Source organism: Amborella trichopoda, chromosome 10 (assembly GCF_054954075.1).
Source record: "Amborella trichopoda isolate Santa Cruz 75 chromosome 10, AtrichopodaSantaCruz75HAP2 v2.0, whole genome shotgun sequence".
Lineage (NCBI taxonomy): Eukaryota > Viridiplantae > Streptophyta > Magnoliopsida > Amborellales > Amborellaceae > Amborella > Amborella trichopoda.
The window spans coordinates 28,008,905-28,017,068 of NC_142345.1; the positions used below are offsets into that span (position 1 = coordinate 28,008,905).

The following is an 8,164-nucleotide window of genomic DNA, read 5'->3' on the forward strand; positions in this document are numbered from 1 at the left end:
GGTTTCAATACTGGAATCTTTGTGATAGCTTTAAAATAATTTTTCATCTCTAATTATAAAATTTAAAGCTTCAAAAATAGTGCAGATTGATCACATCTAGGGTGAGGTTTTTATAGAGCGAAGGCTCTAAACAATCAAAGTAAAGCTCACCTTCAAATAGTGTCGAAAAATATGGTTTCAATACTAGAAATTTTTGTGATAGCATTAAAATATATTTGTATATTTAACTATAAATTTAAAGCTTAAAAAATGGTGTAAATTGAGCAGATCTATGAAAACTTAAAAATATTGAAAAGTGACGGTCCAAAAATGCATTACAAGATGCATTATTTCTAAAACTTGAAGTCCATTTTTTTCTCATGTCCATTCATCTTGATATCAAGATGATCAATTTGAGGATATTTGGATATCAAAACAACCTTGAATTTTTTTAAAGTGGGCTCTAATTTGATTGTTTATAATGCAAAAAAAAAAAATCTTGGCTATCTCTAGAATGAGGAAAAGAGAGTTAAAAAAAAAAAATTTCTAGAATGAGGAAAAGTGAGGGTTAAAAAACCATATGGACAATAAAAAAATTAATAAAAGACCCCCACCCACCATTTTGGAGATGCGGGGTATCGAACCCCGTACCTCTCGCATGCAAAGCACATCTAGGGTGAGGTTTGTATAGAATCGAGGCTCTAAATAATCAAAGTAAAGCTCACTTTCAAATAGTGCCAAAAAATATGGTTTCAATACTAGAAATCTTTGTGAAAGCATTAAAATATATTTGTATCTTAACTATAAAATTTAAAGCTTAAAAAATGGTGCAAATCGACCAAATCTATAAAAACTTAAAAATCTTGAAAAATGATGGTCCAAAAATGCATTACAATATGCATTATTTCTAAAACTTGAAATCCATTTTTTTCTCATGTCCATTCATCTTGATGTCAACATGATCAATTTGAAGATATTTGGGTATCAAAACAACATTGAATTTTGGGATCTAATTAGATTGTTTACAATGCAAAAATAAAATAAAATAATCTTGGCTATCTCTAGGATGAGGAAAAGAGAGTTAAAAAATCATATGGACAAGAAAAAAAGTTATAGAGCGAGGAAAATGGAGGGTTAAAAAATCATATGGACAATAAAAAAATTAATAAAAGACCCCCCACCCACCGTTTTGGAGATGTAGGGTTTCCCGTACCTCTCTCATGTCCATTCATCTTGATGTCAAGATGATCAATTTGAGGATACCCAAAAAAAGAGAGGGTGATTAAAAAATCATATAGATAATAACAAGAAATTTTAAATGACTGCACTCAACCACCACTGGTTGGTGGCTTTGGAGATGCAGGGTATCGAACCCCGTACCTCTCGCATGCAAAGCGAGCGCTCTACCATGTGAGCTACATCCCCAATGCTGCATTTTGATGTCAATTGTAGTTTAATATTTTTAATATTTTAATTCCTCAAGAATCTGAACATTGAAAATTTCCAAACCATCTATAAGTTTGTATACCCAGTCTTCTAAAACCAAAGATGGCTTGGCCAAAATTAGCGATCCAAATAGGCCGAATCAGCGATTTTATCGAACATAAAGTTGAAAAGTGAAGAGAAAATATTGCATAGAGCTATAGATTAATGTTGGATTTAAATTGTAGAATTAAATCACGTTAAAAGTGGCATATAGAATTTTATTATTTTCAAGTTTTGTTTAACATAACATGATTGTTTGAAGCGTAACTAATACATCAAAAGGATCTAATATAAACAATAAAAAATTCTGACTTCATGGTAAAACGATTTCAATTTTGATTTGAAGTTGTACTGTCTCATTTTTTTTTGTCTTGATCTCATAAAAAATTGTTTTGATTTCATAAGACAACGCTTTCATTCTCAAAAAAAAAAAAAAAAAACAAAAGAAAATGTTTTGAATTGTAAATCTTTGCTGCATATATGATACAGGGCCGCACAAGAAAGATTTTAAAAAACATTTGAAAGAACATGGGGAAGAAATGAGGGGGAAAATAAAAATAAAGGCGATCCGGGCCTTGTGAACTAAAAAAATGAAAAATTTGTTATTTCTTGTTCTCGCCTAAGTTGTTTCAGTCAAAAGTACATGTTGTACATTTCATTGATCTTGAGACATTTTGCAAAAATTGTGGAGAAGTGGGCAAATACGATTGGTTTTGTTAAAAAAAACCCTTTTCTTGAAGTCCTGTATAATAAATTAGGAAGAATTGGGCCTAGCCAAATGCAGATCTTGATCCTAATTGGGCGAATTTCCAATACATATCAACGATTATTCGAAACAAAGTTTATACCCTTCAAACACCTTCTCTAAGCCCCTAATCTTCAGCCGTCTCTCACTCAGTGTTAGATTTATATTGGTGAAATGGGAGCAGTATGTAAATCAAATTCATAATTCAAGTGAGGAGATGGTTTGAGAACAATGAGAAACAAGAGGACGAAACTCCTCTCAAGACAATATTTGATCCCTTAATGAGGTTTAGTGTGCATATAGGTTCTTGGCTCAATTCATTATCAGGATACAAGAGAAAAAAAGATCTAAATATTATCTTGGTTATTCAAATGCACAAGAACAATTAGGTTTTATCTATGGGTGTGGTTTGTATAGAGCTAAGGTCCTCAACAGTCAAAGCAAGGCGCACCTTTAAATAGTGCCGAAAGATGCCATTTTAGTATTGAAATTTTTTATGATAGCCTGAAAATTTATTTTTATCTCGAATGGTAAAATTTAAAGCTTAAAAAATGATGTAGATCTTAGTAGATCTGTGAACACTTGAAACTTGAAAATTGACGGTCTAGATAGTGTATTAAAGATGTACTCTTTCCAAGACTAGAAATCTTTTTATTTATTTATGTCCACTATCTCAAGGTCGAAATGATCAGATTTTAGAGTTTTTGGGCAACAAAACATTTTCTTCTAGTGAATTTTGGAGGTGTGCCTTGGTTCGATTATTTAGGGCATCAACCTTAATAAAGTTTTTCTTTCTATATACAAAATTACTAACATTCTTTCTCTCACTCTCTAAAACATTTCTTCTGGACACCTAACCTCCCATCTCTCTTATCCCCCGCCCTCCTTTCTCTTCAACCACCATCATGAATTTGACCCCATATAACTCATAACCTAGGTTGGCTGCCACACCCTCTCAATCTTCTGCCTAGGGCTAAGAAATTTTCGGATTCCATCCAAATTTGGATTCAGATCTAAAAAACAGATATTGGATCTATATCCAATGATCCTATCAAATCCAAATACGATTGGATCTAGAAGATCCGAAACTATACATAGGATCCAGATCTGAATCTAGATCTAGATTAGTTGCAATTTTGTATAGGAGAAAGTTTGTAGAGAGCCGAGGCACTAAAAAATCAAATTAGATCCCACCTGAAAAATTTCACTAGAGCAGGTTGTTTTGATGCTCAAATATCTTCAAATTGATCATCTCGACTTCAAAATGCATCGATATAAGAAAAAAATGGATTGTAAGTTTTGGAAATAGTGCATCTTGTAATGTATTTTTGGACTGTCAATTTTCACAATTTTTAAGTTTTTATAGATTTGCTCAAACTACACTATTTGTTAAACTTTAAATTTTATAATTAAAAATAAAAATATATTTTAAAATATGGCAAAGATTTCCAGAATTGAAACCACATTTCTTGACACTATTTAAAGGTGCGTTTTACTTTCATTGTTTAGAGCCTAGGCACTATATAAACCGCACCCTTTTGTATAATATGAAGTTGAAATATAATTATAAAATTTAAAATAAATAAATAAATAAATAAATATATATATATATATATAATGAAACTATTTACCTTTGCTACAATGTGGTCACAATTCCTTACAACCATTTGATGTGAAATTTGATAGCTTGGATATGTCATAGTGTTCAAGAAAATTTATGTTGAAGTTTGAACTTGGTCAATAGACTAATTACAACCATTCAATTTCGGTCATGATTATTGTGGCCACCTTGTATCAAAGATAAATAGTCTCATTCTATACTTTATATATATATATATATATATATATATATATATATATATATATATATATATATATATATATTGACCAAGATGAAGAAGATGAGAAGATGAATTTTTAATTATATAAGATTAGGGTTTGAGACATTTTTTATTGTCTGACATTATTTTTCTCTATTAGTCATTAAGAGGGTAGAGATGAGAGGCTCTTCCTGTACGAGTCATATCTTCTCAGCTTTTCGCAAAGACTTTAGCAGATAAAGGGCATGAAGTTGCAGCATTTGAGATTCTTATAATGTTAAGAGGTATGAAGATCATTAAGTTGCGAGATTGTCATAGTGCTAATAGTTGAAGGGATCTGTACACTGTAATCAAAGGCAGATTGAAAAGATAAGACCATTCTTCGTAAGACCATTTTTCATTATTACTCTCTTTCATTTTGAAAATATGTGGAGGACTTTGCTCAAGCAGAATGATTCTTTCATTTCGAAAATATGATGAGTTTGCTCAAAAGCCAAATGGAACAATTCGAAACCATTACTTTTCTCAAATCAATAGTACCAGATTTAACCATCATAGAAGTAAGCCATAGAAAAGGTTCGAATTCACTAAATCTGGAGAGTGGATATACGCCCAAAACATGTGTTGATGTTTGCTGGTAGGCACATTGCATTCCAAAACATTAATTAAAAAAACATTTAGCTTTCTAGTGCTCATATTGAAAAAAAACTAACTATTATATAGAGATATTATCCAAAGATATTCAAACTCCTCCAATGTGTCATGACAAATAAATCATAAAATTTTTATGATTTTTGTTGCATATATGCATTCAAACCAAATTCGAAGAATTCTACCATTAAGACAAGAAGAAGAAATCTAATTTCAATGGATACAGTTTGAGAAACATAATGTTAAAAGCGTGTGATTCCATAAGCACAATAAAAACATGTCCCATTCGGAGCCTTGTTACAATGTAATCATCCAATTCCTGATTAAAATAAAAGTAGTCCACCCAGCATGGCGTCGAGGATCAGCCCCAATGAGAACACATCTCAAAAACCCAAAATTTACTCCCTTGGAAAACCCTATGAGTATTTTTAGGACTCGAAATTTTGACAATGTGACCTCCTCAACCGAAGCAAAAGTGAGATTTAGTATCCATATGTGCTTTGAGCTTCATTCCACATAGTTCTTGAAAGTGTTAAAAAACATAGACTTCACTTGAAACACAATCTGGTCCTAAGTTTAACAGCAATTTGAAGTACATCTATGCCACTTAAAAACACTGAAAAAAATTTGTGTTATAACATCTACTGTTAAATACTCCTCTACAGATAATACACAGTATAGCACAAAAATTAAACTGTGAAAATAAATACACAACACACAATTTAGAAAAGTAAACAATCTGAATTTATAACAAGTTTTTGCACACTATGCTAGCATCTTTGGTAGGTTTCAATTGAGAATAGTAAAAAATCACAATTTATAACAATTTTTTGCACACTATGCTAGCATCAAACAGTTTGGTAGCACCTCCTCAATCTTCCCAGGTTGGCATTGGACAATGGGGGAAGTGCTAGCTGTTAGACCCAATAAAAGAAATAGAAATTAAATCAATAAATAAAATTAATAAATAACTTACTCGTATTTGTCCTTAAAGCACATGAGAGACTTAAGTTACATATCAAATCATATAGACCAAGCCATCCGGCGATAGGCAACTTTGAAAGTTCCCTCCGATGAGTCTTATTTACCTTACATATCTTCTTTTCATCCATCTCTATCTTTTTTCTCTCACTTATTTCTTGAGGGCTTAACTTCTTTTTATAGAGAACACATTTCTTTTTGTAACTCTCACATTCATAGTCTATAAGAGTTGAGATCCAAATGTAACCCCTGCTTTAATTAATTACGATTAACAAGTTGTCACCAAACTGTTAATATTATATAATGAGTTAAATCATTAATGACTTGCATAGGATGTTATCTAAGTATTTCTACAATTTGAGAAAAGATATTTAGAAATCAAATAAACTTTGTATATCTATAATATAGAAAAAAAACGATTCTTACAAAGACCTCAAACACACTATTGGGTTTTTCCTCCAATGCAACATCCTATTAAAGCTAAAAATTGGATCAAAGTATACGTTATTGCCTCGTGTTAACTACGTAGGATTTCACATATACTACAGTATGGCTTTTTTACCATTATTGAAAAATAAATCCTCGAAAGAAAATGGCTTGATATGCCACAACACTAGCAAGATATTTGAAATCCATATACAAACCTCATACGCTTATTTTATAACGAACTACACAAAATAAGAATAAAAATGGCGTTTGGCTTCCAAAATTAGGTCACCCACTAGGATGGGATCAGTCCGACTCCTACATGCCATTTTCCATCACTTCAAGAAACACAACTCTCAGGTTTGGGGCTTTGCAATTAGCATACTCTATGATGATTACTAAAGGCATGAAGCCGCAAATGTCTTTGTTTGTGCTTCATGGACAATGGTTTCTTCACTATGATAGCAAGTTCATCAATGAAAGTCTTGGAATTTGGATAATACTGAGCCCTTAACAAGTATAAGCTTCAGACTTCAGATTACGAGTAGAATTTTTAAATTGGCATTCAAGCTTCACCCCATATCAAGCTGCCTTCCACAAATACAATTAAGATAGATTTGGATTCCATGCATCCGTAAGAGTCCCAATATATCCTTAGAAAAGATTAACACGAAAAAAAAATTTAGGGACAATTCAAGGAGTCAGAAAAAAAGGGATCGTTTATAATGAGACGAATATAGGGATGACACAATTATTTCTAGCCATTAGATGTCAAATTGAATAGCTTGGTGTGTCACAAAGATCTAGAATGGTTATTGAACTTTGAGTTTAGTTAATAACATTCTTATAACCACCTGATTTGAAATTTGACGGACAACCTCCTTGTACCAAAAGTAAATGGTCTTTTTGTATATTTTTCTTAGATAAAATATCTCACTTTAGAGAAAAATAATAAGGATTCAAATTATAAAATTTGTGAAACTTTGTGTGGATCCTAATTCTTTTGCAGGATTATGTCTTGGTCCATTATTTACAAATTGTAAATTGAAGTCTTACTTTTTGTGTTTTTTTATTCCAGTTTTACCTTCAGTACCAAATTGTAAACATTGGTCTGCATTTTTTTTAAAAAGTAAAGTTTAATAACGTTGAGGCTTTAAACCATCAAGGTGTACCACAAAAATTCACTTTAAGAACTTGTTTCGATGTCTAAAATCCCCTCAAATTCGATAATCTTGATCTTGAGATACAAGTATGTAAAAAGGTAAAGAATTTCAAGTCTTGGCAATAGTGTTTCTTATAATGCATTATCTAGATCGTCAATTTTAAAGATTTTCAAGTGTTCCTAGATCTTCTTGATTTATATTGAAGCTTTAAATTTTGTAATTGCATATGAAAATAAATTTTGAGGCCAGCATGAAGATTTTTTGTATTTAAACGATATCATTTGACACTACTAGAAGGTCCACCATACTTTGATTGTTTAGAGACTCAACCCTATACAACCAACCACATCATTTTTTTTATTATTGTAGTTTCTTGCACAGTTCTTGCCTATGTATTTGGACCACCTCATACTTTGGATTTTGTTTTTTTTTTTTAAACTACTCTAGTCCAACGTCTCCGATACCGATTCACATTTGAAATCATAAAAATAAAAAATACAATACGGCCGGTGTGATATACGGAGTCATGGACCAGCTAATACAACCACGTCGCTAGGGTTCCTTATTGGTTGGCACATTACCAAATAAAAAGAAAATCAACAGGATTTTTTGTCACTATCTATGAGAGAATCAATGATCCGCATTTTATGGATAATGCGGGAGCGCTTTAGAATGAATAGATGTTTCTAAATCATATATAAAAGCATGATGGGTCAATTTATTTATTTATTTATTTTTTAAAATTGGATCCAATGTTGAAGAAATTAGACAAATCTACTTAAAAAAAATTATATGCATGGAACGATTTAATGTTTTTCAATATCGGACTGCCCTAAAAGTGAGTCGATACTTAAAGTATCAGTTATCCCGAAAATCCTAAAAACCAAAACAAGAACAAAATAAAATAACATAAA

At 31.4% G+C, this 8,164-nt stretch overlaps 1 non-coding gene across 1 annotated transcript; it reads right to left on the reverse strand.

Annotated features, from left to right (window-relative positions):
* Nucleotides 1-1,331: 1,331 nt before the first annotated feature.
* Nucleotides 1,332-1,404, reverse strand: TRNAA-UGC (transfer RNA alanine (anticodon UGC)). Its single transcript has one exon. It is a non-coding gene; the product is annotated as a tRNA-Ala (tRNA).
* Nucleotides 1,405-8,164: the final 6,760 nt, after the last annotated feature.